The 26788-nt window shown below is 40.0% G+C and overlaps 1 protein-coding gene and 1 non-coding gene across 5 annotated transcripts in view; one reads left to right on the top strand and one right to left on the bottom strand.

Moving 5' to 3' along the window:
• NINJ1 (ninjurin 1) overlaps positions 1 to 26788 on the top strand; it is an 868176-nt gene that overhangs the window by 613207 nt on the left and 228181 nt on the right. The window contains exon 1 of one of the 4 annotated variants that reach the window (XM_050761589.1): positions 9001 to 9004. The exons of the other annotated variants lie outside the window; for them this stretch is intronic. The gene's annotated coding sequence lies outside the window, so the exon portion shown is untranslated. Of the gene's footprint in view, positions 1 to 9000; positions 9005 to 26788 lie in introns of those variants that run through there. 4 annotated transcript variants of the gene reach the window in all.
• Positions 3655 to 3766, bottom strand: LOC126938232 (U6 spliceosomal RNA). The gene has a single exon (XR_007720043.1). It is a non-coding gene; the product is annotated as a U6 spliceosomal RNA (small nuclear RNA).

The raw sequence follows: 26788 nt of genomic DNA, 5'->3' as shown, positions 1-26788 counted from the left end.
AGCACAGAGTGACACATTGTATTTGTGAAATTATAAAAGGCATCAGGTTCAAGAGAGAGAAGATTTTAGTGCAGTGCAATACCCCTACCACCCTCTGGGACACGAGCAAAAAGAGTGCAGACCAATATTCCTACAGATAGTTCATCTTCAATCCTATATTGTATTAAGTTGGACTGGCAATGAAGGTGAACTTATGTGACACTATCTATCATGTCAGTTTGGTCAGATGATCTCTATTTGACAGACCTAAAGTTTCCTTTTTTCTTAAATGGCTTTGCCACATATACTCTATGACAGATTAATTTTAAAGTAACATTTCAGAGAAACTGTATTCATTATGCAGTCTGATAAAATATATGCAGGTTTCAAACCCGGTGACATGGGTTTGTGTCATTAGGGTAGATGGGTGAACAGGAAGCACGAAGAATCCCTCTCTTCACTTTAACAACAATTGTGCTGGATGAATCTATCTGGTGTAATTATTTTGTGTGGTTTTTTTTTTTTTTTTTTTTTTTTTTGAGACAGAGTTTCGCTCTTGTTGCCCAGGCCAGAGTGCAATGGTGTGATCTCGGCTCACTGCAACATCTGCCTCCCAGGTTCAAGCAATTCTCCTGCCTCAGCTTCCCAAGTAGCTGGGATTACAGGTATGTACCACTACATCCAGCTAATTTTGTACTTTTAGTAGAGACAGGGTTTCACCATGTTGGTCAGGCTGGTCTCAAACCCCTAACCTCAGGTGATCTGCCTGAATCGGCCTCCCAAAGTGCTGGGACTACAGGCATGAGCCACTGCGCCCGGCCTGATGTAATTATTTTGAAACTCTGGAATTTATTTGAAGGGTTGCAGCTTCCAGGGGAAGACTTGGCTGACATTTAAGAATTAGGACATTCCAAAGCAACCACATATATGGGGGAGTGTAGGAAGGCACCACACATGCTCAGGGAAAGACATGGGCTTAAAAAAAAACCTGAGAAAACCTGAAGTTTACAACTAAGTCTGATTCCTAGCACAAAGACATCCTACAACAATTTTTGTTAAAAAAAAAAAAAAAAAAAAGCAAACCTCTGGAGAAAGAAGAGTCAGATTTCTAAAGTTATCATATTATAGATTCAAATATATAGTTTTCAATAAAAATCACAAAGCATACAAAGAAACAGAAAATTCAAAGTCTCACCATAAAATTTTAAAATGTTTAAAGTTATATTTTATATACATGGGAGCTCAACAATGTGTACACATGGACATAGAGAGTGGAAGATTAGACATTAGAGATTCCAAAAGGTGAGAGGAGGGAGGTGAGGGATGATAAATTACTTATTGTGTATAATGTGCACTATTCAGGGGATGGTTACGCTAAAAAGCCCAGACTTCATCACTATGCAATCAGTATATCCATGAAACAAAAATGCACTTGCACACCCTGAATCTATTTTAAAAATTTAAAAATCCAGAAAAATATTGTAATTTGTGACATCAATAAGTGAAAGAGGTAGGGACAGAACTGTATAGAAGCAGACATTTTGTATGCTATTGAAGTGAAGCTGGTAAAAATTCAAATTAGAGTGTTATAACTTTAGGCTGTTAAATGCAATCCCCATGGCAACTCCACAAAGAAAATAGATATAGAACATACACAAAAGGCAATATAAAGAGAATTAAAATGTTTCATTACAAAAAGTCAACTAAACTAAAAGGAAGCAGTAAAGCAAGAAATAAGGAATAAGAAATCTACAAGCCTATAGAAAAAAATAGCAAAATAGCAGAAGTAAGTCCTTTCATATCAGTAATTACTTCAAATATAAATGGATTAAACTCTCCAATCTAAAGACAGAGATTTGCAGAATGAATTTTAAAACCATGATCATCTATATGCTGTCTAAAAGAAGACTTTTTAGATTCAAAGATACAAAGAGGTTGAAAGTGAAAGGACAGAAGAAGATATTTCATGCAAATAGTAACCAAAAGAGGATCTATACTAACATCAAATGATATTGACTTTAACTCAAAACCTGTTACAAAAGACAAAAAGGACGTTATATATTGACAAAGGAATCAACTTACCAAAAATATAAACATTTATACATCTAATAACAGACCATCAAAATATATGAAGCAAAAAATTTCAGAAGGATGAAATAGTTCTACAGTAATAGTTGGAGACTTCAATACTCCACTTTTATAAATGAATATGAAAGCGAGACAGAAAATGTCAGTAAATAGAGGACTTGAATACCAACTAGACAATAAACCAACTAGATCTAACAGACATATGCAGAATACTCCAAAAACACAAGAGAATCTACATTTTTCTCAAATGCACATGGGACATTCACAAAGATAAACCGTATGTTAGGCCACAAAACAAGTCTCAATAGATACACAAAGATATACAGCATACAAATTATCTTCTCTGACCACAACAGGATTAAGTTAGAAATAATAACAGAAGAAAACTGGTAAATTTACAAATAGGTGGAAATTAAACACACTTTTAAATGACCAGTGGGTCAAAAAAGAAATCACAGGGGAAATTAGAAAAAACTTAGAGATGAATCAACATACAGAAACTTACGAGATGCAGTAAAAGCAGAGATAAAAGGGAAATTTATAGCTGTAAACATATATTTAGTAAGGAGAAATCTCAAATCAACAACCTAACTTTACAACTTAAGGAACTAGAAAAGCACAAACTAAACTAAAAGCTAGCAGAAAGAGGAAATGACACAGATTAGAGCAAATATAAATAAGGAATAGAAAAAAAAATAGAGACAATAAATGAAATCCAAAGTAGGTTCTTTGAAAAGATCAACAAAATTGACAAACCTTAGGCTAGCCTGACAAGAAAAAGAGGACTCAAATTACTGAAGTCAGAAATGAAAGTGAAGCCATTGCTACAGATTCTACAAATAAAAATGACTTTAAGTGAGTACTAGGAACAACTGTACACCAAGAAGTAAGATGATCCAGATGAAATGGACTAATTCTTCGGAACACAAACCTACCAAAACTGAACCATGAAAAGGTAGAAAATCTGAATAGACAGATAACTAATAATAATAACAAAACCTCTCAACAAAGAAAATCCCTGCACCTGATGGCTTCACAGGTAAATTCTACCAAATATTTAAGAAGAACCACCATAAATCCTTCTCAAATGTTTCCAAAAAGTTGAATCAGAAAAAACACTTTCTAACTTATTCTGTGAGGCCAGCATTATCCTGACACCAAAACTAGGCAAAGACACTACAAGAAAAGAAAACTACAGAACAATATACCTTAAGAATATTAATACAAAAATCCCCAAAAATACTAGCAAATTGAATTTAGTAACATTAAAACTAGGATATTATACACTGTGACCAAGTGAGGTTTATTATTGTAATGCAAGGATGGTTCAACATACAAAAATTGATCAGTACACCACATTAATAGAATGAATGGGGAAAACAAACCATAATTATCTTAAATGATGCAGAAAAAGCATTTGACAAAATTCAACATCCTTTTATGATTAAAAAAAATTCAGCAAACTAGGAAAAGAAGGAAGGTACCTCAACATAATAAAAATTATATATGAAAAACCCATAGGTAACATTATATAGTGCTTTGTAGAGACATAAAGTAGAACAGTGGTTCCTGGAGGCTTAGGGAAGAAATAACGAGGAGTTACTGTTTAATGGGTAGAGAATTTCATCCTTGCTCAGGGGCCATGCTAATCTTCTCTGTATCACTTCAATTTTAGTATATGTGTTGCCGAAGTGAGCACAAGGTATAGAATTTCACTTTGAGATAATAAAAAGTTTTGGAGATGGACAGTAGTGATGGTTGCACAATACAAATGCACTTAATGTCACCAAAATAGTTAAAATGGTAAACTGTAGATTATATATATTTTATCACAATTTTTAAATGCCTGTGACACTAAATCTTTTAAAAATGTATTTGTGTTTTTCTGTTCCACATTTCTTTGGATAGATGTTCTAATCAGTCAGGGGCACTTGTAAAAGAACTATTTTCAAAACAGGATAAAATCGTGACTCTCATACAGATATAAAATGAACATACTCTACAGATTTCATTTATTTCATCATTATGAGGAAACTGGTAAGGTACTACAACTTCACTTCACAGGATAAACACATGATATACTTAAAGTTATAAGTAACAGAAACAAAAACTATTCCCCCATGGGGAAGAGGGACATTGAATGAACCTCCTCCACAAGAATTCTGTGTTCAGCAACAAACAATATTTACGTAATTATGATAATGTAAACATGAACTACCATTTAAAACTCCAATTATAATAGAATTACATTGAAAACATGAGGGGAGGAGGAAGTAAACATGAGCAAAAAGAAAGAAAAATTAAACCTCAAATGTTCAACAGGTGTCAATAGATAATGTATACAATAAATAAGTCAATTTAGCAAAATAACAAATTATTTGGAAACATATAGGTAAATACTAGAAGCAACAACTGAAAATATTGAAAGTTGCTTCTGTGGATCTTCATACATGAGAAAACACAGCACCAGACTTATTTTTAAAAAAGACTTTTAAAAATTTGTTTTAAATATGCTGAAAGAGCTAAATGACAACATAGGAATAGAACTAAAAGAAATAAGAAAAATGATATATTAAAAGTAAGAATATCAACAAAGAGAAAAATTGTAAAAATGAACAAAAAATTCTGGAGATGACATGTACATAACTAAGAGATTGTGCCACTGCACTCCAGCCTGGGTGACAGAGCAAGACTCTGTCTCAGAATAAATTAATAAATAATTTTTAAAAAGTAAATGAATTAAACTACCCCATCAAAAGTTACAGATTGGCAGAAGAGATAAAAATATGTGATCCAAATAGATTCAGTCTACAAGAGAAGCACTTCAGATCTAAGGACATACCTACATTGAAAGTGAAAGGATGCAAAAAGATATCTCATGCAAACAGTAACCCAAAAAAAGAGCAGGGGTGGCCATATTAATACCAGACAAAATAGACTTTAAATCAAAAATGGTTACAAGACACAAAAATCACATGATACATTGATTAAAGTGTCAATTTACCAAGTTATAACACTTGTAAACATACGTGCACCAAATCCCAGAATTCCTAAATCTAAGAAGCAAGCATTGACAGAATAGAGGGAGAAATAGTTCCACACTAATAGTAAGAGACTTCAATATCCCTCTTTCAATAATGGATAGAACAACCAGATACAGGAGAAATAAGAAAATAGAAAACTTGAACAACACTTTAATTTTATGTGTTAACTTGAGCAGTCACGGTACTCAGATATTTGGTCAAACACTATTCTAGATATTTCTGTGAAGGTATATTTTGGATAGGATTAATGTTTACATCAGTAGACTTTGAGTAAAGCAGATTGCCCTTCATAATGTCAGTGGGTCTCATCCCATCATTGGAAGTCTTTAAGAAAAATACTGACTTCCAATGAAGAAAAGGCAATTCTGCTAGAAAACTCCATTCAGACTTGAAAGTCAACTCTTTTCTAGGTCTCCAGCCTGCCAGACTTCCTTGTAGATTTGGGACTTGCTAACCTCCACATTTGGGCCAGTCAGTTCCTTTAACACATGCACACATGCACATGCATACACACACACACACACACACACACACACACACTCCATCTCTCCCTCTCTCTTTCTCTCTCTCCCTCCCTCTTTCTCTCTCTCTCTCCCTCTCTCTTTCTCTCTCTCTCTCTCACTCACATCGTCTGTGACTTAGTCCTGTTTGCCTCCACATTCCTTTGGGGTTTAAAAACATACAGTGCTTATTAAATTGATTTTTCATTGTTGTTATACGTTTACTACATCTGATTAGAAGAAGTCATAGTTGTTTGTTTAAACGGAGTTTTTGTATATTTTTCCTTAACTCAGAGAACTTACCTTTTTCTGCTTGGATTCTCTGCTCCTGCTGTGCAAATGTGTAAAGGCCTTAGGAGAAAAGCCCATGTGAACCTGTTGCTTCATTCTTGTGCTTCCTTCCCTTTTCTCAGGGACTGTAGCCCCTCAAGCTCTGTCTGCATGAGACTGAGATCTCTGGTCCTTCAGTGTGTGTGTGTGTGTGTGTGTGTATTTTGTCCAGCTTTCTTTATTGCTGTCCAATGCAAGCTACTCAATGAAAGTGAAATATTTTATCCTGAACTGTTTTAAACCAATGAATATTTTGCCTAGAATTTCAAAAGCAATAATGAGTATTCTTCCAGTCAGAGTATCTTGCCTTTCACTGTTTAGAACTACATTGAATCTTTAATGCATTCTCCTCACAGCTTATTAAAATATCATTGTCTTTTACATTTTGATTTTTGGTGATGGGTTTGCTTATGACACTTAAAAATACTATTTTATACCCTCTTGGCCTTTCCTGTTTCTTCTATCTCAAGTAAATGTAGCAATGAGCTTTGTGGGTATCAGATTTACTTGATGGAAGAGTAGCCTAACCGGCCCCCACATTCTGTCCCTGTGCCATGTCTGCCCCTTCCAACTCTTGACATCCATGTTGATACTGGGGTATGGAATGACCATAATTAAAGCACACATGCACAGCCATAGTTCCTGTGTGAATGTGTGTGTTTGTGTTCAGCAATTTTGTGTGGCCACAGGGTGCATAGCCATTGTGTAATCTGTGTGTTGGTATGTTTGGTTAATGTGTATGTGCGCTTAGAGGGTGTATGGTCAATACGGGCTCTGAGATAAAGTGCGGTCTGTGTTGGTGGTTTGGGTGTGTGTATGGTCAGAGTATCGATGACTCCATTAACAAATTTTGTTTGTGGTAAGAATGTTTATGGTCATTTGAAAATTATGTATATGCGAGTGTGAGTATGTGTTATCAGTGTTTGCCTGTGTTCAGAGGGTGCTTGTTATTGTGATAAATATGTATGGGATAAATATATTTTATTTATTTTTGAGATGGGGTCTCACTCCGTCATCCAGGCTGGAGTGCAATGACGTGATCTTGGCTCACTGCAACCTCTGCCTCCTGAGTTCAAGTGATTCTCCTGTTTCAGCCTCCTAAGTAGCTGGGATTACAGGTGCCCATCACCACGCCTGGGTAATTTTTGTATTTTTTAGTAGAGATGGGGTTTCAGCATATTGGCTAGGGTGGTCTCGAACTCCTGACCTCAGGTGATCTGCCTGCCTTGGCCTCCCAAAGTCCTGGGATTACAGGCAAGGGCCACCATGCTCAGCCGGATAAGTATATTTTAAAGCTTAGAAGTAGGCAACACAAACATTTACCTGTTACCTGTTTAACACTCAACACCCCTGAAAAAACATTCAGTCCAGAGGAACCTCAAGAAAGACATAGAGTGGACTGGGAAAAGAAGGAATGAGCAATGGATTGAAGCCTGCGGTATCTTCTAAAACTAAATAGATAGGGGAGGTACAAGTCCTGAGCAGTAAGAGAAGGGATTCAGGGTTTGAAGGATTGAAATATTGGGGAACAAAATGACCCCAGACCTTTGCCCTCTGGCCTTTTGCGGCAGAGCCTTGCTGGTTTCTGAATTATCTTCAGTCATTCCTCTCTTTCTTGAAGGATGTTCACAGTTGGACAGCTCTTTGGCTTATCCTGTAGAATCTCAGAAATCTGACAGTCTTCCTCCATTTTGTGCTGTCTGTTCCTTTCAGTACAGGCTGGCAACACTTCTGCTAAGATGGTTAATTGGGTCCATAAGCCACACTGTAATCTGTTTGTAGCAAATCTTTTCCAGCTACATTCTTGGTGTTCTCTCCAGAATACACTTTCTCAGTTTTTGCAATATGGATAGAATATTTTCCAAATCTTCAGATTCTGGTTCCTTTGTGCTTAAAAGTTCCTTCTCCAATTTACCTTCACACTCTCACAATTTACTATAAGTAGCAAGGAGAAACCAGGCAGTACCTTTGACACTCTGCTTTGAAATTTCTTTAGCTAAATATCCAAGGGCATCACTTAGATGCTCTACTTTTTACAAAACACTGGAGCACAATTCAGTCCAGTTTTCTGCCACTTTTTAATAAGGATCACCTTTCCTCAAGTTTCCAACAACATGTTCCTCATTTCCATCCGAGACCTCATAAGAAGCATCATTAACATTCATATTTCTAGCAACATTTTGTTTATGGCAATATATGTATTCTCTAAGGTGGTAGAAACTGTTTCAACAACTCTCCTTTTCTCTGTTTTTTTTTTTTTTTTTTCTGAGATGGAGTCTCACTCTGCAACCCAGGCTGGAGTGCAGTGGTGCAATCTCAGCTCACTGCAACCTCCACCTCCCAGGCTCAAACAATTCTCCTGCCTCAACCTCCTGAGTAGCTGGGACTACAGGTGCATGCCACCAACACTTGGCTAATTTTTGTATTTTTAGTAGAGATGGGGTTTCACCATGTTGTTCAGGCTGGTCTCAAACTCCTGACCTCATGATCTGCCTACTTCGGCCTCCCAAAGTGCTGAGATTATAGGCGTGAGCCACTGTGCCCAGCCCAACTTTCCTTTTTTCTTTATGATCTCTCACTAGAATGCCCCTTAATGTCCATATTTCTACCAAGAATCTTATCAAGGCAATCTAGGCTTTTCTATTAGGTGCCTCAAAACTCTTCTTTCCTCTACCTATTGCCCAGTTCAAAAGTGACTTCCACATTTTCAGGTATTTGTTACAGCAGCACCGCACTTCTCAGTACCAAAATTAGCATTGGTTTGCTAGGTTTGACATAACAAAGTACTGCAGTCTGAGTGACTTAAACTACAGAAATTAATTTTCTCACAATTTTGGAGGCTGGAAGTCTGAGACTAAGGTGTTGGAAGGTTTGGCTTCTTCTGAGGTGTCTTCACATGGTCTTTCCTCTGTGTGACTCTGTGTCTAAATTTCCTGTTTGTATAGGGACACCTGTCATATTGCATCGGGGCCTATCCTAATGATCCCATTTTAACGTAATTACTTCTTCTTCAAAGTCCCTATCTCCAAATACAGCCACCTTTTGAGGTACTGGGTGACGGGGTTCCAACATAAACATTAGGGAACACAAATCAGCCCGTAACACCCGGGGTCAGCAGCATCTGCACCTCCTGGGCACATGTCAAAGAGGCAGAATTGCAGGCCATGTCCCCAACCTGTGGAATCAGAATCTGAAATTAATGAGAGCCCCAAGCAATTTGCACATTATGCTGTGAGAAGTGCTGTTCTAAGTCTTTCTGGTTTATATACACTTTTCGGTTTGAGAGGTGCTGTCCTGGGAGTCTTCCTGGGTCCAAAGTAGAAGTGAGAAAACCAACAAACAGCATTAATTGTTTGTTGTAGTGGGGCTGAGGTCAAAAGGGGGTGCTTAGAGATCAAGAACAATGATGAGTGTGCTAAGGCCACAAGTGGATACACAAGCAGGGGAGGCCTCTCTGAGAAGATGACATTTCAGCTGAATACTGAAGCAAGTGATGAAATGACCATGGGAGTGTCTGGGTAAGGAGTAGCAAGTGCAAAGATGCCGGGGTTGGCATGTGCTTAGTGCATGTGAGAAACAGAAAGGAGGCTGGGATGGCTGAGGCTGAGAAAAGCAGGGAGCCAGTGTTAGAAGGTAGTGGATGTGGATTGTGTTGACCCTATAGCTCATGGTAAGGACCTGAAATACTTTTCTGAGTGAAATTTGAAGCCACTGGAGGGTTACAGTTGAGCAGTCACAGGAACTGACTTTTAAGAGAAATCTCTCTGGTTGATGTGCTAAGAATAGACCAATGAAGACAAAGCAAGAAGGTGGTGTCGGAGGCGACTGCAGAAATCCTGGTGAGAGACGAATCCAGGCAGCCTGGGCTAGGGTGGGAGCAATGGAGAGGAAAAGTGCCCAGAGTCTGGTCATGTTCTGAAAGCAGAACTGATAGGATTGGTAGTGATGGGTGTGAGATAAGGAGTGGGAGAAAGAGAAGAATCCCCCAAGTCTGGTCCGTGTACCCCTGCGGATCAGCCTTCTCAGAAGTGACTTCATATCTCATCTTTGGGGACTATAACAGGCACAGACAGATGTCTCTTTTAAACATGGTGGATGGAGCATACATGTTCATCTCTGTTCCTCCCCAAACCCCTAAAATGTTGACAAAAGAACAAAAGCAGGAAACCTACAGGACAAGGGCTGAAAGTCAGGGCACAGTGAGCAAGTTAGAAATGACTGATCTGCCTTGATCAAATGTAGAGGAAGGGATTCAAAGGCTTAGGTACCGCAAGCACAGGCAACCAAAGCAAACATGGATGAATGGGATCACATCAAGCTAAAAAGCTTCTGCACAAAAAAAGAAACAATCAAGAAAGTGAAGAGAATATTTCAACCCACAGAATAGGATAAAATATTTGCAAACTACTCATCAGACAAGCAGTTAATCACCAGAATACATAGGGAGCTCAAGCAACTCTATGGGAAAAATCTAATAATAATCAGAATAAAAAATGAACAATACGTCTGAATAGACATTTCTCAAAACAAGACATACCAACAGCGATCAGGTATATGAAAAGGTACTCACCAGCTCTGATAATCAGAGAAGTGCACATCAAAACCACAATGAGATATCATCCCACCCAAGTTAAAATGACTTATCCAAAAGGCAACAGCAAATTCTGGTGATGATATGGAGAAAAGAAAATGTTTGTATGCTGTTGATGAGCATGTAAATTAATATAATTGGAGGTTCCTCAAAAAACTAAAAATAGAGGTATCATATGATTCAGCAGTCCTGCTGCTAGAGATATACCCAAAATGAAGGAAGTCAGTATATTAAAGAGACATCTGCACTCCATGTTTATTGCAGCACTGTTCACAATAGGCAAGATTTGGAAGCAACCTGTGTCCATCAACAGATGAATGGATAAAGAAAATGTGGTACATATATACAATGGAGTACAGTTCAGCCACAAAAAAACGAGATCCTGTCATTTGCAATAACGTGGCTGGAACTCTGGGGGGTCAAAGTGAAATAAACCAGGCACAGAAAACAAACTTCCAATGTTCTCACTTACTTAAGAGCGCTAAAACTTAAAACAATTGAATTCACGAAGGTAGAGTGTAGAATGATGACTACAGAGGTTGGGAGGGTAGTGTTGGGAAGGGGAAGTAGGGATGGTTACTGGGTACAAAACTACAGTTAGGTAGAATGAATAAGATCTAGTATTTGATAGCACAACAGGATGACTACAATCAATGATAACTTGTATATTTTAAAATAACTAAAAGAGGCCAGGCACAGTGGCTCACACCTGTAATCCCAGCACTTTGAGAGGGTGAGACAGATTGATCTCCTGAGGTCAGGAGTGCGAGACCAGCCTGGCCAACATGGTGAAACCCCGTCTGTAGTAAAAGTACAAAAATATTAGCCAGGTGTGGTGGTGGGCACCTGTAATCCCAACTACTCAGGAGGCTGAGGCAGGAGAATCACTTGAACCCGGGAGGCAGAGGTTGCAGTGAGCCGAGATCATGCCATTGCACTATATAGCCTGAAGAACAAAAGTAAAACTCTGTCTCAAAATAATAATAAAATAAAATAACTAAAAGAGTATAATTGGAGTGTTTGTAATACAAAGAATAAATACTTGAGGTTGTGGACAACTCATTTACCCTTATGTGACTGTTACACATTGCATGCCTGAATCAAAACATCTCATGTACCTCATAAACATATACACCTACCATGTACCCACAAAAGTTAAAAATAAAAAACAAGTATAAAAAGGCTTAGGGAGACTGGAATGTTAGAATAGATATGTCAACTAAGACCTACTCTCCCACCCTGAAAGAGTCCAAAAGATACACCTTTCATGACTGTGAGAAATAAATTGGTGGCCAGGTGGGGAGGTTCATGCTTGTAATCCCAGTGCTTTTGGAGGCCAAGGTGGGAAGACTGCTTGAGGTCAGGACTGTGTGACCAGCCTGGGCAGCATAGTGAGACCTCATCTCTAAAACAAAAGTAGCCAGGTGTGATGGCATGTGCCTGTAGTCCCAGCTACTTGGGAGGCTGAGTTGGGAAGATGGCTTGAGCCCAGGAGTTCCAAATTACAGTGAACCATGATTGCACCACTGCACTCCAGCCTGGGCAACAGAGCAAGACTCTGTCTCTAAAATAAAAAAAGAAGAAAAAACATGTGAAGAGATCCCCAGCATTCTTGAAAAGCTCTGTGATAGCTCTTCTGTATAGGCCAGAACTTACATAGGAGATGTGGTAACTGAATTGAGAAAACTATGTGCAATAGGAGTCATTGGATTCCAGGGTGACAGAGGCCAAGTGGATGCACTCAATCACCAAAGGCAAGATGGGCATAGTTACCATAAGGAACAGCAGAGGCAAAGCAGCAGTTCAAAACTGTGATTCCACAAATCTATGGCCTTTGTTAGTTGATCATGGTGGTCCTAGAAGTGAAACAGATAAGAAACCTACAAAATTCTTACTTCATCTGCATTAGCATAAAAGTTCTAGGTTAAATGAACTAAAAGTCTAACTTGACTCAAAAAAACAGAGAGAAATAGCCCTGTATTAGGCCCTTCTTGCATTGCTATGAAGAAATACTTGAGGCTGGGTCATTCACAAGAAAAGATATTTAATTGACTCACAGTTCTGCAGGCTGTATAGGAAGCAGAGTGGTGCCTGCTTCTTGGGAGGCCTCAGGAAGCCTCCAATCATGATAGAAGACTAAGGGGAAGCAGGTACATCACATGGTGAGAATGGGAGCAGTAAAAAATGCTGTAAGTTTTTTAAGTGCATATAAGTAAATAGGCGGGGTGCGGTGGCTCACACCTGTAATTCCAACACTTGAGAGGCCAGCGTGGGAGGATTGCTTGAAGCCAGGCGTTCAAGACCAGCCTGGGCAACATAGTAAGGCCCTGTCTCTACAAAACATTTAAAAATTAGCCAGGTATCGTGTGGGCTATGATTGCACCATGGGACTTCAGCTTGGGTGACAGAGTGAGGCCCTGTCTCTAAAAAAACAATATGGCTGGGCATGGTGGCTCACGCCTGTAATGCCAGTGCTTTGGGAGACCAAGGTGAGTGGATCACCCAAGGTCAGGAGTTCAAGACCAGCCTGGCCAAGATGGTGAAACCCCATTTCTAATAAAAATACCAAAAATTAGCCAGGCATGATGGTGGGCGCCTATAATCCCAGCTACTCGGGAGGCTGAGGCAGGAGAATAGTTTGAACGCGGGAGGCAGATGTTGCAGTGAGCAGAGATTGCACCATTGCACTCCAGCCTGGGCAACAGAGCAAGACTCTGTCTCAAAAACAACAACAACAACAACAACAACAAAACCCAGAATCGTGTCTTCATTCATTGGAGAATGCAGTTAAGCCTGGGCCGGGACGCCTGCCTTCCAGGTGGTTAAGGGAGTTCAGCAGTGGTGACCACTCTGCACACATCGTGGTTGTGGTCCCTAAACTTGGCTTTATTAGACTTGCCCTTGAGAGGGGGCAGAAGGCCCGCATGCCACAGGCATCACTGTGCTGGTGGTGGCTCATGCCGTCCTGCAGAGGTGCGGAGAAGAGTCCCTCACCCTGAGAGGACACTGGGGTCGAAGGCTGCCCGAGGCCAGGCTGGAGCGGGAGGCAATGCTGCCCATGCAACTCTGTGAAGAATCGTTCATTTCTCACTGAGTGGACAGCAGGGACCAGGGTCCTGGGCTTCAGGGATCACAGCCACAGCCAGCTGGTTCTGCCTCCCACTGAGGCTGTGTGGGCTGGGGCAGGAGGGCTTTGGAGCAACAGCAGTTCCTAAGAGTTGATCCTTTTGAGCCCAAGTCCTCCAAATTTGATCTCCAGCTCAAGGTTCTGTGAACTTCCACACCCATAAATCCAACTGCCTCTCCCCTCTCTCCATGCAGATCCTCAGTCATCTTGAAGACGCTCCACGTTGTAAGATGATATCGCTCCCAAGCTTCGTGGGGTCTTCCCAGATGTCCCAGTTTCCCAGGCTGGCATGACCAGTCACCCAGTTCATTCACAGTCTAGGACTCAGACTCATCCTTGTCTTCTCATTTCCCAAATGTGGGCTGCGAACAGCCGAGTAGATGTTTTAGCTGAAATGTCCCCAACCCCTCTTCCATCCAGTCTCCCCACTGCACCTGCATGATCTCTTCAGAGTCAAACAATGGATGCTCCGGTCCAGCGTCCTCGCCCGGCTCTGCCCTCTCCAGGTCTTTCCTATCTGCTGCTCCCCTCATTCTGAGCCCCACCACTAGGCGGGGTCCCTTGAGCCCCAAGGGGCCTGGCTCCGTCCTCCTAGGGCCTCACAAGTGCCTACTCGGTGCCAGATCTCTGCTCCAGCTTCACTTCCCCAGGTAGCCTCCCCAACTCAGGGATTAGGATGTGAAGTTCTTTGGTGAGGTCATTAATTAGCCTGCTACACCTACTTTATTTTTGTTTTTCTTCATAGTATTTATCATTATCTGTCTAAGTCCAAATTGTATTGCTATGACAACACCTCAGACTGGATAATTGATAAGGAAGACAGGTTTATATTTAGCTCACAATTCTGCAGGCTGGGAAGTTCAAGGGCACAGTTTTGGCTTCTGGTGAGAGCTTTTGTGTGTTGTCCTAACATGGCAAAGAAGGTCAAAGTGGAAGCAAATAAGTGCAAAGAGACAAAACCCGAGGGGCATCATGTCGTTATGACAACTCACTCTTATGGGAAGAAATACAGGCTTGTGAGAACTAATCCCGTCTCTCCAGAGCAAGGACTCATTGCCAGGAGTACGGTACCAAGACATCATGAAGGATCCATCCCCATGACCAAAACACCTCCCACTAGCTCCCACCTCCCACATCACCATGTTGGGGGTCAAATTGCAACATGAACTTTGGTGGGAACAAACCATATGCAGTCATAGTGCCACCTGATGAGGACATAGTGTGGTTTCTGTCTATACAGACTATGTCTCCATCTAGAATGTCAACTCCATGAGAGCAGGAACTTTGTCTTGGTCACCACTGTATTCCCAGTGGTATGTGCCTGCACATAGTAGGTGCTCAATAAACACTTGTTGCAATATAGAGACTGAACCATCATAGAGACTAAACAGAGAATGAGAATGCACTGTGGTTATACAATGCCAATGCGAAAACCAGTCTCCTCTGTGCACTGCTAACATGCAGCACCCGTTGGAGGAAAACAATACAACTTCACTTAGAGATTCACAAGGAAGACCTGAATAAAAAGAGAGGCATTCCATGCTTCTGAATCAGAAGAACTTAGTTTTTTAACACATCAACTTTGGGAATCAAAATCCCAAAGGAATTTTTCCTGTACCTTGACAAAGTGACTCAAGAAAGTTTCATTTGGAAGAATAAATAGGTGAAATGAGACTAGATAGACATTTAGAGGAAAAGGAAGAGTAATCAATAGAAATTATACTACCAGTCATTAAAGTATTTAATGAAACTATCATAATTAAAGTAATATAGCACATAATTTTGGCAGAAAATTCAAAAGACAAATTAATGGAACAGAAAGACACTGGTTTAAACCAGACTCTAGTAATTATAAAACTTAGAATAAAATTAAAAATTTTTCAAATAATAAATTCAGTAAAAATTCCTGAAATATTGTGTAACTCTTTAGGAAAAAAAGGAAAAGAAAAAATGTGAGAGCCACGCCTCTACCATACATTTAGAGTGGTGACTAAAGACATGAGATCTGGGTTCAGATCTCTACCTCATGGCTTACTTGCTGCACCACCTTGGACTACTCACCCCTTCAAGTCTCAAATAGGAGTTAGCAATTCCTAGTATCATTGTGAGGATTCAGAGATTGAGTGCCTAGAGAATACTAAACACACCCTAGGTGTGTGGCTAAGCTATTTAGAGCTAATTCAATGAAAAAATGAAATGACGTAAAACCTGGAAAAAATGTAGTTTCGTGTCTATCAGAATTGGGCATTGGTAGCAATAAAAACAGCAAACAAAAGCATAAATAGAAATTTATCAGAGTTGACTACATAAAAATTCAAAGTATATGTGGTATATCACAAAAAATCTTCAAAATTGAAAGGGAAAAATGTTCTCTATAAATCAGATGCACATCTAGTTACCATTTATAAAATGTACAACATCATATGAATGAATTTATGTTTAATAGCACAATAAAAAATTTGGAAATAAAGGCCAGGCACAGTGGCTCCCACCTATAAAATAAAGGCCAGGCACAGTGGCTCCCACCTGTAATCCCAGCACTTTGGGAGGCTGGCATGGCTCACATGAGGTCAGGAGTTTGAGACCAGCCTGGTCAACATGGTGAAACCCCATCTCTACTAAAAATACAAAGACTAGCAGGTATGGTGGCATGTGCCTGTAATCCCAGCTACTCGGGAGGCTGAGGCAGGAGAATCACTGGAACTCAGGAGGCAGAGGTTGCAGTGAGCCAAGATTGCACCACTCCACTCCAGCCTGGGTGACAGTGTGAGACTTTATCTCAAAAAAAAAAAAAAAGAAGAAGAAGAAGGGAAAGGACCAGAAAGTAGCTATGGGTTATTGTCAGTGAAGCTTTTGTTTTGGGAGGAGATTTACAGGGTGCTTATTATGTTGCTGAAAATATACACAGTTATATATGCAAGTTGTCTGCTATGTACAAATCAACAGTGAGGTACCAAGGGATATAATCTATCCAATTCCAAGCAATGAAGACTCTGCACATGTGCACACACATACACAAATTATGTAGCATTTGAAGATAAAAATGTCTTTAAAGCTCTTCAAAATAGCACCAAAAACATAGAATACCAAGGGCTTTTATTGGCTCCATAAGTGAAGTTTGATTCCTTAAAGGAGAGCACACCATTCCAGTCAAAGCCTTGGTAAAATAACCAGTTCCTCCAATTGTGTCCTGTTACAAATGAAAACAGATTCTTATTGCATTTATGCAAATAATTGTATTGCCATAAGTTAAGAATACTCGCAAATAGTTTCCAGATTTTGGGGAAATCAGGTAGAGAGAAACAAATACGCTCCTAATTTTGTATATATGATTGTTCAAAGAAAAGTTTCAATACTAAAAAAAACAAAACAAAGGATTAGCAACACTTAAAGCAAAAGTTGAAAATGTTAGTCTTCTATCAGTTCAGTTTATGCAGTTAACTCCTGTTCTGCTTAATATTCCTGAACACTTCAGCTCTTCATGTAAGTCCTGAAAGTTTTTTCCCTCTATTCTAATGTCACAACCTCCAAAGTTGTCAGAAACCTACATTTAAGAACACCTGTTAGAGCCCAGGAGCAGTGCCTCATGCCTGTAATCCCAGCACTATGGGAGGCTGAGGCAAGTGGATTCCTTGGGGTCAGGAGTTGGAGACCAGCCTGACCAACATGGTGAAACCCTGTTTCTACTAAAAATACAAAAATTAGCCAGGTCTGATGGTGGGCACTTGTAATCCCAGCTACTTGGGAGGCTGAGGCAGGAGAATCACTTGAACACAGGAGGCAGAGGTTGCAGTGACCCGAGATTGCACCACTGCACTCTAGCCTGGGCAACAGAACGAGACTCTGTCTCAAAGAACAAAACAAAGAACACCTGTTAGAGTTCTATAACTGATTATAGAACCCCTTCCTTCCTTCCTTCCTCCCTCCCTCCCTCCTTCCCTTCCTTCCTTCCTTCCTTCGTCTTGCTCTGTGACCCAGGCTGGAGTGCAGTGGGGAGATCTCAGCTCACTGTAAGCTCTGCCTCCTGGGTTCATGCCATTCTCCTGCCTCAGCCTCCCAAGTAGCTGGGACTACAGGCGCCTGCCACCACACCCGGCTAATTTTTTTGTATTTTTAGTAGAGACAGGGTTTCACCATATTAGCCAGGATGGTCTCAATCTCCTGACCTCGTGATCCACCTGCCTCAGCCTCCCAAAGTGCTGGGATTACAGGCGTAAGCCACCACACCCAGCCTATAGAACCAGTTTCTAAAGAGGACCTAAACAAGACAACAATTGTCCATGCATGACAAAAAGTTGTAGGGCAGCCATAATCAAAGACACAATTGACAAGGAAATTTGTTATCTCTGTGGCACACAATAATATAATATAATAATTATAATTATTACTGACAATGTCCTCTAAGATATATCAGAATTATAGGAGTTTCCCATAATTTTGGAACACATACCAATAACATATTTATACAAATACATCCCAAAGAAAACCAAACACCATTTCATGTTTGACAGTGCTTCCTGGATAATTTTTGCACCAAAATAAGCCAAATTATGTCATTTTTGGACTTTAGGGAACCTAATATCTTAAATGATTAATTAGGTCAGAAAAAGACATAATTTGTAATTTGAAATGTTTAAAACATCTCTACTAAAAAGATACAAAAAATTAGCCGGACATGGTGGCATGCGCCTGTAGTCCCAACACTGTGGAGGCTGAGGCAGGAGAATCGCCTGAACATGGGAGACGGAGGTTGCAGTGAGCCAAGATTGCACCACTGCACTCCAGCCTGGGTGACAGAGTGAGACTCCGTCTCAAAAAAAAAAAAAAAGATTTAAACATTAGTTTTTATTCCTAAGCAAACCAAAACTTAATGACAATATGACAGCCTGACTTTATAAATGTTCTTGTGTGTTTTTTTAAACAAATTCTTTTATTGTGACTTACACTGACCGTTCATGACATTCTTGGACTTTCTGGTTTGTCTTGAACATCCCTCTTTCTTAAACAACCAGTCATTTTATTTTAGGACTAAATTTACCATACAAGATTCTTTCTCATATAAAATTATTTCTTTTTAAGGTTTCTTCCCACAAAAATATCTCTTCACTTATTTATTTATTTATTTAAGAAGGATTCTCACTCTGTTGTCCAGGCTGGAGTGCAGTGGCACAGTCTCGGCTCACTGCAACCTCTGCCTCTGGGGTTCAAGCAATTCTTCCACCTCAGCCTCCCGAGCAGCTGGGATTACAGCCATGCACGATCACACCTGGCTAATTTTTTTGTATTTTTAGTAGAGATGGGGTTTTGCTATGTTGGCTGGGCTGGTCTCGAACCCCTGACCTCAAGTGATCCATTTGCCTTGGCCTCTCAAAATTCTGGGATTACAGGCATCAGCCATTGTGCCCAGTGAACCTCTTTAGTTTTATAACTTTCTTTACATCTCTCTTATTTCCTGGTTCCTTTTACCGTGGTTTATACATAACCTTTTTTTTTTTTTTTTAGATGGAGTTTCACTCCTGTTACCCAGGCTGGAGTGCAATGGTGCAATCTCAGCTCACTGCAACCTCCACCTCTCGGGTTCAGGTGATTCTCCTGCCTCAGCCTCCCAAGTAGCTGGGATGACAGGCATGCACTACCACACCCAGCTAATTTTTTGTATTTTTAGTAGAGACGAGGTTTCTCCATGTTGGTCAGGCTGGTCTCGAACTCCCAACTTCAGGTGATCTGCCTGCTTCAGCCTCCCAAAGTGCTAGGATTACAGGCGTGAGCCACTGCACCCAGCCTATACATAACCTATAAACAAGCTTTGTATTATATAAAACTTGTTCACTTTTTTAAAAAAACACATACTGTTTTTTTAGCAAGAATGTTTTCCTACAATATATATTTGTTGGAAAATACCCAAATAATGAAATTTTAGGTTCTAAAGTATAACAAGTTTGTCTACAAGTATTTATAACATTACATTTACCCTGTTAGAGACAAACAACAATAATTTACTTAGTTTAGCTAGATTACTTATGAAAACTTCAATAGTCATGATTTAAAGCCATGAAACTGCCATTTCAAAATTATAACTGAGATGGTGAAAAAAATATATAACCTGACTGACTCCATCTTGCTTCTAACCTCCAAGCTGTCCTTGTTCATTCCTGGACTTTGGGAGGAATTTAGTTTATAGTTTAGCTTTGAAGCAAATATATTAACAGTCCTTTTCCTTTCCCAAAACACAGCTCCTTACTGCCTGTGGACTAGACTGCCTAAAGCTACAAGATTATAAGTTATGGTAATTTTACTAAATAATTCAAGATGTAGCTATTTTCATTAAACCAATATCAATGTCTTATTTATTAAAGATTACACAAGCAAAGATCACTCTGTCTTGGGCTGGGTTTATAGCTTTGTAACCCTTGTGACAAATTTTGACACCTTATAGTATTTGGCAGGGATAGTATGAAATTGCTTGATTAATAAATGCAAACAAAAATGTATGCTGGCAATTCTTAAGACATTTCTAAGATTACTTTGCCAATAATTTTAAAGTTAGCTTACTTATTAAATATTTTAATTAAGTTACATAAACTTGAAAAAGCACTTGACTAGTCTTTTCCTTTTTTACTATCTGATTTCAGCACTTTTATTTCATTTTTAAGCCAATTAATGAGCACTCTTTTATATATTTTGTAGTAGTGAAATAGTGTGTACACAATGCATAAATACATAGACATATTAGGCATGCCAACAGAAGTACATTTTATAGATTCATAAAAACCTCTTTTTTTCCTATTTTAGACTTTCAGATTCTTGATAACCTGTTTCACAACCCTGGGCAGTTGTCAACTAAATAGCCTTGAAATTGCCTGTTAAAGGAAGCAACTCAGGTGAAAGTCAAATAGCAAAATTTACATTATAAGGTATGGATAGAAAAAGTTTGGTGTGCTAGAGGGAAATTAAAACACATTTAATTGCCAATTAAACATAAAATTACAGAAATTATAAGGCCTTTTAAATACACACACACACACAATGATCCTATAGCTTTTACTTCAGAACTTCTAGCCGTGAGATAAACACAAATTTACTGGCTTGCAAAAAGAACTTGTTGGATCTAAATAGTGGTTTTTGTCATAATAGAAAAAATAACAGCAGATTTAGAGCAGCCAGAAAAGAAAAAAAATAGAGAAAAAGAGGACTTAGAAACTCTATAGTTTGCAGGTCGACCTTAGGGCTCTTTTTCCTTGATGTAAATGTGCATGAAGACCGTATTATTCTGATTTTACATAAACTTTGGCAAGTAGAGGTGCCATAAAACCTATGGAGTGCTCAAAAGGGGGTCATTCTCCTGTTTTCTCCTCATTGTTAGATTGTTTCCTGCTTTTTTTTTTTTTTTTTTTTCTTAAAAAGAGGAACTGAGCTGTGGCCTAGGGTTTTTGTGTGGTGGATTTATGTGTGCTGCTTGTGCACCGGACTCCACAGTATGTCACTACTGCATCGTTTCCTCCTTCTTACATGTTTCAGTTTGTCTCTCTAGAGGTCTGTGACCTCAGAGAGGGCTCAAAACGGTGGGTGATCAGCCCTTATATGCGTTTCCTGGATGATCCATTTTTTATATTAATTTTTGCTGGAGATTTCCTTGCAAGGCTGCTGCATGTCATGGCGGGGTTAACCTCCTAGACACTCCCACGAGGCCCCCCATCACCCAGGGGCACCTTTCAGCTGGGAGGAGTAAATGCTCTTTCCCTTTGGAGCTGAGAAAATTCAGTCTCTCATTAATGTATGAAAACAACAGTTCAGTTCCTTATGCAAATGCATACACACAAACCGAATTAAGATTAAATTTGAGAGAAAGAGCAGTAGAGAAGATCCTTTAGAATGCATCTCCAAACTAGAATTAGGATTCTTAAACAACAACTTCAGACCAGAACAAACAACACCACAAAAAACCAACAACAATATGATCACTGAACTCTAATGGTAAGGAGAAATTAAGACCAGCTGGTTGTTAATCTTAACTTTAGCCAAGACAAAACTCCAGTTCAGTGACTTACCTAGGGATGGGTCTCAGGCTGAAGACTGCGCTCCACAATCCTAGAAGCAGGGAAAAAATACAAATAAACACGTCTTCCCTGTGGAAGCAAGCTCAAACTTCATACAGGAGTTCCCTGCCTTCCGTCGTTATGGAAGCAGGAAAACCTTGACCTCCTTGTGTTGGAAGCAAGTAAAACTCCAAAAAAAGAGGAGTTGTACAGCAAAATAAACTTTAGATCTCAACCAAATTTTGGAAGAGCAGAAATTTTCTGGAGGTGGTGCTCTCAGATCTCAACAAATTTTCCTATTGGTATGAGTCATAAAGTTAGCTCATGCTGGTACCAAGCATCAGTAGGAGATTTGCCAAAGGTCGGGGTCATCTCCATTCGGAATCCCTCCGTGGTTACCAAATGTGAGCCCCCAAAATTTGAGACAGGTCTCAGTTAATTTAGAAAATTTATTTTGCCAAGGTTGAGAACACATGCCCGTGACACAGCCTCAGGAAGTCCTGACAACATGCACGCAAGGTAGTCGGGGCACAGCTTGGTTTTATATATTTTAGGGAGACATGAGACGTCAATCAATATATGTAAGAAATACACTGGTTCTGTCCAGAAAGACAGGGACAACTTGAAACAGGGAGGGGACTGCCAGGTCACAGGTAGGTGAGAGACAAATGGTTGTATTCTCGGGAGTTTCCGAGAAGCCTTTCTAAAGGAGGCAATCAGAATATGCATCTATCTCAGTGAGCAGAGGATGACTTTGAATAGCATGGGAGGCAGGTTTGCCCTGAGCAGTTCCCAGCTTGAATTTCTCCTCTAGCTTAGTGATTTTGGGGGCCCAAGATGTTTTCCTTTCACACTAGTATGCTAGATTGTTACTAAAAAGTAAATCTTTAATCTTTAAATAGTCTGAGAAATAAAGATCTACAGTATATAGATTACACTTTTGAAAAACTTCAGAACATTATCAATAATTTAGTAAAGGGTTCTTTTTATCACAACACCAATTCAACTATCTGGTCAAATCAGTCTTTAAGAAAAGGAGTATACATGGAATGTCCAATCTTCTTAAGTCAAATCTATACAAAGAGATTAAATCACATCAAAATATTTTTAAAATAGAGATAGGGTTTCCCTCTTTTGCCCAGGCTGGAGTGCAGTGGTGGGATCACAGCTCCCTGTAGCTTTGACCTACCTGGCTCAAGCCATCCTCCCGCCTCAGCCTGACTACAGGGTCACATCACCACACTGGACTCACTTCGTTTTTTGTAGACACAGGGCCTTGCTATGTTGCTCAGACTTGTCTCAAGCAATCTGCCTGCTTTGGCCTCCCAAAATGTTGGAACAGGTGTGAGCCACCACACCTAGACTAGAAATGTGTTACTTGCAGAAAGGTTCTAAACTGGCTAATCAAAGATATTGCCATACATTAATTAGTCCAAAAGATGAAAACCAATGGATTGATGTGAGTAAGGATCACCAATCAAACAAGGAAACAACACAGATGGTGAAGTTCAGGTACTTTCTCTTTGCCCATCCTTGTTAGATCAGCTGCAAGACACTGATGACAAGCTCTGTCATTTTACTAACTTTAGGACAGTCAGCTACAAACTACAACAATTACATATTCCCCAAATATCCTCTATTTTACCTTCACTGTTTGAGTACAGGATAGTGAAATGTCAGTCCTCTTAATCATCCATTTTGCTAATGTAATGTACAAGATACATTCTACAATAAAACTTTACAGCTGCTAATATAAATAGCAGTATTCAGTTTATTCCAACTCTGAAATTAGTTCACCAAGGAAAAAAAAAAGAATCAGGTACAATGGGAAGGATGACTGAAAATCCAGAAATAAATATCATATTCCCAGACATTATCTTACCACTAATCATGATTTTATATTTTATACTATTACTTGAATAAATTTTGCTTTTAGAATTTTGGAATTTAAAGAATTTTATTATTCTGATACCAACAGTTGTTTGCTAACTACTTTTTCTTAAAGGTCAGTGAATTATAAAAGGCATGTTTCACAGAAAATATAAGATATCATATGTTGCATTTTAAAAATTTAATTTTAGAGTTAGAATTATACTATTTAACTACTTTCTATGCTAGGTAATGTCACAATATACTTCAAAAGAGTTACATGTAATATATAAATAGTCACGAAATATAGATTATATGTATAACTAATACCCATGGGTGTGGAAAAAACACCATTCACTCCCAGTATCATATGCAATAAAAGACATGTTTACGAACCCATTTACAAGGGCACATTTGCAATCTTTCTTCTACTGGCTCAGCCTCTTTTTAATGAATGTCCACAATCACTAAGTGATACCGTGGCAAACTGTACTCTTCCAAGACTCCCCAGAGACAATCAGCATCACATTTTAATTCCAAAGACCGTAAAAAATGTACATTGTAGGAAAAAATAACTTTCAACAAGAGTCACTTTTTCTGACCTTGTCAACCTGTGAATCAGCTGTTCTTGGAGGCACAGCTATTTAGACACGACACCCTTCCTTCAGACGATGTGATCTTAAGGAATTTAGTAATTATGTGATTTACTAACATAAGACAGTATTTACTGACATGACCAGACAAACTGAAAAGGCCTTCTCACCTACTCCTGGAGTCCTCCCAGATTCCAGACACCCAGTGTAAGAAAACAGGTGTTGAAAGCTCTGCTGTCACTTCTGTAAAAGCAAACTAAGTATGGCCTGAGAAAGACTCTTACTTCTATATTTGGGTTCTTGTGGACAAACTGTAAGGTAGCTTAATAGGAAGACAAGATTGAAAACCTAATTTAGGAGTCTGTGCCTGTAACAACAGCTGAGTCTTGACCATACTTCAACCACTCATACACTGATAATTGTTCAAACTGTGTTCAAATACGGCAAATGCCAACCTGTAACCAATCCAGCTGTTTCTCTACCTCACTGCCAATTTCTTTCTTTCTTTTTTATTTTTTTGAGATGGAGTTTTGCTCTTGTTGCCCAGCCTGTAGTGCAATGGCGTGATCTCGGCTCACTGCAACCTCTGCCTCTTGGGTTCAAGCGATTCTCCTGCCTCAGCCTCCTGAGTAGCTGGGACTACAGGAGCCTGCCACCACACCCAGCTAATTTCTGTATTTTTAGTAGAGACAGGGTTTTACCATGTTGGCCAAGATGGTCTCGATCTCCTGACCTTGTGATCCACCCACCTTGGCCAATTATATTTTTAGAAGGCCTGTACACTTGGAAAAGACTGTTCTAATAATTAGAATAACTTGTCTCATTATTTATTTAGAAATGCTATATTTAAAAGTAGGCTAGGCCGGGCACAGTGCACTTTGGGAAGCCAAGGGGGTGTGGATCACTTGAGGTCAGGAGAGGGAGACCAGCCTGACCAACATGGTGAAACCCCGTCTCAACTAAAAATACAAAAATTAGCCAGGCATGGTGGCAGGTGCCTGTAATCCCAGCTACTTGGGATACTAAAGCAGGAGAATCACTTGAACCTGGGAGGCAGAGGTTTCAGTGAGCTGAGGTCATGCCATTGCACTTCAGCCTGGGAAACAAGAATGAAACTCTGCCTCAAAACATAAAAGGATGAAAGTAGGCCAACAACAGGAATTTTGCAGTTGCACAACAGAGAATGTAAATGAATTAACATTCAGTGTCCATGGCATGTTACATACTGTGACTTACCCCATCTACTCTGAACCATTTACTCCATCCATGTGGCAGCTCAAATAGAGTTTCCGTGTTAATCCCACAACGAACCTCAGTAATTCTCACATCACAGTGGTTGTAAACATTTGTTAATGGAAAAAGAATGTTTTTCCTAAAACAGCTACATAACACTAAGACTACTCAAACTTCTAAATAATCCCTTACAAGACAGCCTGGCAGCTTCCTTTTCATACATTAACATGTGGAGCGTATTTTAAAAGCTCTTTAACAGTGACTGTCGAAACAGCTTCCTCGTTATTCATATAATGTTTCTTCTTTTTTTTTAAGTTTTCAAATTGGTTTCAGAAAAACTTAAACACTGATGAATTTGGGCCACTATCAAATCCTTAAGAAGCATTTTTGCCAAGTAAGATGGGCAAATGTCCTACATCTGCTAAATATGATATGAGAGGCCATGCACTTTTGAAAAAAATGAATAAATGATTTCCAACAGTCGCTGAGCCCTTTTTTTTTTTTTTTTCTGTTTCTGTTTCTTTTCTTTTTTTCTTTTTTTCGAGACAGTCTCCCAGGCTGGAGTGCAATGGTGCAGTCTCGGCTCACTGCAACCTCCGCCTCCTGGGTTCAAACGATTCTCCTGCCTCAGCCTCCCGAGTAGCTGGGACGATGCTCAACTAATTTTTGTATTTTTAGTAGAGAAGGGGTTTCACCATGTTGGCCAGGCTGGTCTCGAACTCCTGACCTCAAGTGTTCCACCTGCCTCGGCCTCCCAAAGTGCTGGAATTACAGGCGTGAGCCACCGCACCTGGCCTAGCCTTTTAGTTTAAAAATTATTTCAGTGTTATCCACTACTTTTGATAACACAATTTTTTTTTGAGGCCGTTAGGTTTAAAGCATATTTTTTAAGAGCCGACCTGGCACATAAAGCCGGCCAGTCTGTACTGCTGATGGACCCCCCAGTAGATTTGGGGCGCTGACGCTTACTTCACTGTGAGGAACCATATCCGAAAGGGATGGTGCTGGAAGGCAGGCGGGAGACCGGTGTGGGAGCAGAAGAGGAAGCCGTCGACGAGGAAGGAGCGGGTGTGGGACGCCGAGAGCGAAGGGCCAGCAGAGGAGCGAAGAGCGGAGCGCAGCGCGGGCGGAACCGGCTGGAAGCGCGTGGGAAAGGCCGTGTTTTCAAATGCGGCGGGCGCCGGGAGAGGCGAGCCTGGCCGGGGGCGCCCCGCGCTCTGCTGGGGAAGAGCTGCCTGCAGACTGAAGCCGAGAGGAGGCGGCAGCGGACCTCCAGGCGTCCCTGCATACCCCCGTTCTCTCCCCGCGCCCCTCGAAGCCCCCAGCCCGGCGGCAGCAGGAAGGCGCAGGATTCGGAGCTCACAGGCCCGGGGCCCGCGGCCGCCTTCCCCTCCGTGG

This window comes from Macaca thibetana, chromosome 15, assembly GCF_024542745.1.
Source record: "Macaca thibetana thibetana isolate TM-01 chromosome 15, ASM2454274v1, whole genome shotgun sequence".
In the NCBI taxonomy this organism is placed as follows: Eukaryota; Metazoa; Chordata; class Mammalia; order Primates; family Cercopithecidae; genus Macaca; species Macaca thibetana.
The sequence above is the reverse complement of the archived record's forward strand: the minus strand, read 5'-3'. Positions and strand labels throughout refer to the sequence as shown.